This window comes from Scylla paramamosain, unplaced genomic scaffold (genome assembly GCF_035594125.1).
Source record: "Scylla paramamosain isolate STU-SP2022 unplaced genomic scaffold, ASM3559412v1 Contig99, whole genome shotgun sequence".
In the NCBI taxonomy this organism is placed as follows: Eukaryota; Metazoa; Arthropoda; class Malacostraca; order Decapoda; family Portunidae; genus Scylla; species Scylla paramamosain.
The window spans coordinates 290,001-295,000 of record NW_026973764.1 but is presented as its reverse complement, the minus strand read 5'-3'; the positions used below and the strand labels follow the sequence as shown (position 1 = coordinate 295,000).

At 37.4% G+C, this 5,000-nt stretch overlaps 2 long non-coding RNA genes across 5 annotated transcripts in view; one reads left to right on the top strand and one right to left on the bottom strand.

Moving 5' to 3' along the window:
- The window catches only part of LOC135099029 (uncharacterized), a 5,431-nt gene extending 3,340 nt beyond the window's left edge, over positions 1-2,091 (top strand). For 2 of the 4 annotated variants that reach the window (XR_010267573.1, XR_010267574.1), the window contains exon 5: positions 1,819-2,091. This is a non-coding gene — a long non-coding RNA (uncharacterized LOC135099029). Of the gene's footprint in view, positions 1-1,801 lie in introns of all 4 variants that reach the window. The other 2 variants (XR_010267576.1, XR_010267575.1) reach the window with 2 other exon arrangements.
- LOC135099030 (uncharacterized) overlaps positions 1-5,000 on the bottom strand; it is a 27,171-nt gene that overhangs the window by 11,044 nt on the left and 11,127 nt on the right. The window lies entirely within an intron of this gene.

Here is a 5,000-nt window from a genome sequence, read left to right as displayed (position 1 = left end):
GCTTTGATTTCAAAACTACCCTCCTACGGTTTCTATCCTCTCTGTAACTTCATCTCAAATTTCCTTTCTGACCGTTCTATTGCTGCTGTGGTAGACGGTCACTGTTCTTCTCCTAAATCTATTAACAGTGGTGTTCCTCAGGGTTCTGTCCTGTCACCCACTCTCTTCTTATTATTCATTAATGATCTTCTAAACCAAACTTCTTGTCCTATCCACTCCTATGCTGATGATACCACCCTGCACTTTTCCACGTCTTTTCATAGACGTCCAACCCTTTAGGAGGTAAACACATCACGCAGGGAAGCCACAGAACGCCTGACTTCTGATCTTTCTAAAATTTCTGATTGGGGCAGAGCAAACTTGGTATTGTTCAATGCCTCAAAAACTCAATTCCTCCATCTATCAACTCGACACAATCTTCCAGACAACTATCCCCTCTTCTTCAATGACACTCAACTGTCCCCCTCTTCTACACTGAACATCCTCGGTCTGTCCTTTACTTATAATCTGAACTGGAAACTTCACATCTCATCTCTAGCTAAAACAGCTTCTATGAAGTTAGGTGTTCTGAGACGTCTCCGCCAGGTTTTCTCACCCCCCAGCTGCTAACTCTGTACAAGGGCCTTATCCGTCCATGTATGGAGTATGCTTCACATGTCTGGGGGTGTTCCACTCATACTGCTCTTCTAGACAGGGTGGAGTCAAAAGCTTTTCGTCTCATCAACTCCTCTCCTCTAACTGACTGTCTTCAGCCCCTCTCTCACCGCCGCAATGTTGCATATCTAGCTGTCTTCTACCGCTATTTTCATGCCAACTGCTCTTTTGATCTTGCTAACTGCATGCCTCCCCTCCTTCCGCGGCCTCGCTGCACAAGACTTTCTTCTTTCTCTCACCCCTATTCTGTCCACCTCTCTAACGCAAGAGTTAACCAGTATTCTCAATCATTCATCCCTTTCTCTGGTAAACTCTGGAACTCCCTGCCTGCTTATGTATTTCCACCTTCCTATGACTTGAATTCCTTCAAGAGGGAGGTTTCAAGACACTTATCCACCAATTTTTGACCACTGCTTTGACCCTTTTAAGGGACTGGCATTTCAGTGGGCATTTTTATTATTAGATTTTTGTTGCCCTTTTCCAGTATCCTTCCTACATAAAAAAAATATATATATATATATATATATATATATATATATATATATATATATATATATATATATATATATATATATATATATATATATATATATATATATATATATATATATATATATATATATATATATATATATATATATATATATATATATATATATATATATATATATATATATATATATATATATATATATATATATATATATATATATATATATATATATATATATATATATATATATATATATATATATATATATATATATATATATATATATATATATATATATATATATATATATATATATATATATATATATATATATATATATATATATATATATATATATATATATATATATATATATATATATATATATATATATATATATATATATATATATATATAGAGAGAGAGAGAGAGAGAGAGAGAGAGAGAGAGAGAGAGAGAGAGAGAGAGAGACCATAAGAAAATGAGAATTTATCAGAAATCCCAGAAATTGTTAGTGTTTTAATTTTTCATGTTTCTATGGCAGGAATCGTTTAGTTGGGCAAGTCTTTCACCAACTACATCATTTTTTTCGGTTTCTTTTGTGCATTAGGAGTGATGGAATTGGTTCAGTCATATTCCAGTAAATTTTTTCAGTATTACGAATTGTTCAGGTGGTCGAATGTTCCAGCTATCGGTTTACTCCAGCCACCCTCACTGAGCAGATATGAAAACAAGAGCCGCTGAGAGGTTTGAACTATTCGTCTGCTGCTTTTAGTGTTTGCGGTGCTGCTCCAAGTTGTTCTCTTCGCTTATTCCAAGGCCATCAGTCGTGGCAAGAACCAGTAAGATCATACAACTTCAGGCATTTAAGTACTTCAACAACTCGATTACTCTTTTTACTGGCAGTGGTAGTGTTCCAGAGAGAGAGAGAGAGAGAGAGAGAGAGAGAGGAGAGAGAGAGAGAGAAAGAGAGAGAGAGAGAGAGAGAGAGAGAATTATTATTATTATTATTATTATTATTATTATTATTGTTATTATTATTATTTAATAGAAAAAAAAAAGTAGATTTGTTGTTTACATGAATACATTAAAAAAAAAACTTTAATTGTTTAATAGAAATAAAAAAAAAATACGTAGATTTGTTGTTTACATGAATACATTAAAAAAAACTTTAATTATTTAATAGAAATAAAAAAAAAAAAATACGTAGATTTGTTGTTTACATGAATACATAAAAAAAAAACTTTAATTATTTAATAGAAATAAAAAAAAATACGTAGATTTGTTGTTTACATGAATACATTAAAAAAAAACTTTACTTACCCTATTTTATAATACACATTTCATACAAAAAACAGACCATTGTGTTCACCTGCACCACGACACACTACCAAGCATGAGAAGCCAAAACTAAAATAAATAAATAAATAAATAAATAAATAAATAACTGCTGATGTTAAAATATTTCATTCAAAAACTCGATAACTGTTCTTGATGTCAGTGGCGTTTGAAAAAATATATATTTCTCTTACGCCACAACATTCTATTAAAGTCGAAGGCAGGAACCACAACAGTAAAAACTGACTGTAGACATGAGAACAACTCCAAGAACTCGAATACTTCTTTTAATGTCAGTAGTGTTTGAAGAATGCATGCTTCACCTCCACAGCCACATTTCATTAACCTCGCAGGGGAAAAAAAAAACAATTTCTGGAACTCATTACTCTTTTTGTCATTAGCGACTAAGAAAATAATCGACGACACTTACACTGCGTCCTATCAAGGTTGGTGGAGAAGCCATTGGACTAAAGAAAACCAAGAGTCCACTTCATTACACCTCTCCAGTCAGTGATACCTTTGGAAATTCTCAACTTTTCACCACAAAACGTTCCATCAAGGTCGGTGGAGAAGCCTGTGTTCTTTATATACCTGTGTGTGTGTGTGTGTGTATGTGTGTGTGTGTGTGTGTGTGTGTGTGTGTGTGTGTGTGTGTGTGTGTGTGTGTAGGGGGAGGAGGTTGCCGGTCTCTGTCTGTCTGCATGCCTGTTTGTATGTATGGTTGTCTGTCTGTCTGCCCGTCTGCTTCCCCTGTCCCCTCACTCTCTCTTTCTTTCTCTCTCTCTCTCTCTCTCTCTCTCTCTCTCTCTCTCTCTCTCTCTCTCTCTCTCTCTCTCTCTCTCTCTCTCTCTCTCTCTCTCTTCTCTCTCTCTCTCTCTCTCTCTCTCTCTCTCTCTCTTCTCTCTCTCTCTCTCTCTCTCTCTCTCTCTCTCTCTCTCTCTCTCTCTCTCTCACACACACACACACACTTTTCCACTCCGCTTCGCCTACAACGAAACATCCCCACACACCGGAGGAACTGCACACACAAGCAAAAATGGAACCAATTAATACAATATTTTATATGAGAGGAAAACAAGTACATCACAAACTGACGCACATACTCAAGGACGCCACGTACATAAACACAACTCCAGCAGAAGAAAATGAACATCGCCTCCTCAGGAAACCAGTAAACACATTTCGAAAAGCCTTACCTGAACCAATATATGAATAATACAACTGTTGTACTATTATTTTAGAAAACTAAATGAACTGAAACACCTGTGGCGCAGACAAGACGGCATTTCTGTCATATTTCATTCTCATACTTCTGTCACTGTTCTTCACCCAACCTCTACTACTTCTTCTTTCAACCCCACTGTCTATCCCTCATTATCTGATTTGATCCCTCTTGTCTCACCAGCCACGCACATACATCAATAGCCTAAACAGGTGTATAGAAGCCTTACAAAGGACTCCACCACCACTTCCTCCTCCTCCTCCTCTTCCTCCTCCACGCTTAACCCACATGGCGTCTGTGTGGAGCAATTACTGAAGGGAAGAAAGAAGGTGAGAAGCGAAATAATGCAGAGCTGAAGGAGGGAAGTGGAGCAGGAGGTGGAAGAGGTGTGTAGTGGGTGCAGAGAGAACAGAATGCAAGATATGAGCGCACAAGAGGAAAGAACGAGGGGGAAGAAGAGGGGAAAGAAGGGAAGAGTGAGAGTGGTAGAGGGTAATAGGAGGAAGGAGTGTTAAAGCAAGGAAAGGAGTAAAAGAATGTAGAGGAAAGAAGAGATGAAGGAAGGAATAAGGTGAAAAAGAGGGAATATGTAGTGTGAGACTGGGCAAGAGAAACGAATGAAAGGGTGCAAGAGAGAGAAAGGTGCAGGAGAAAGGAAGGAAAGCGAAGGAGTGTGGAGGAGGGAAGGAAGGCGCGAATGGGGAGAGGAAAACAAGAATGAATGAATGTAAGGAAAAGGAAGGAAGGAATTGCAGTGAAGAAAGAAAGAAAGAGGGAAGGAGAGAATCGATGAGAGAAAGGAAAATAATGAATAACAATGGATGTGTAAAAGGGAAAGAGGCATTGAGTGGAAGCGAAAACGTGTTGATTATGAAAAGGAAGAAGGAAATGAATGATAGTGAATGAAAAAGGGGGAAAAAAAGGGGAGAATCCACGTGAATAAATTGGGCAGAAGGAAGGAGTAAGTGGAAAATGGAAGAAGAGGAAGTAGTAGGAAAAAGAAGAGATAAAAACAAAAAAAAGCACAGTAGCGATTTGTTACGAAAGAGGAAATACGAAAGAGGAAATAAAGTAGAGGAAAAACTATATAAATCCGATCACAATTCAGATTTAATTTCCTGCACGAGTTTGTTTTGTACTTTGTGTTGTGGTGGGTGGTGGTGGTGGTGGTACAGGTGTTAACGGCTGTGGTTGTGTTGCTGTTGTGTTGGGGCTGTGGTGGTGGTGAACCAGATGGTGTGGAGCTGGGGTTGTTGTTGTTGTTGTTGTTGCTGTTATCGATTTTTATATTGT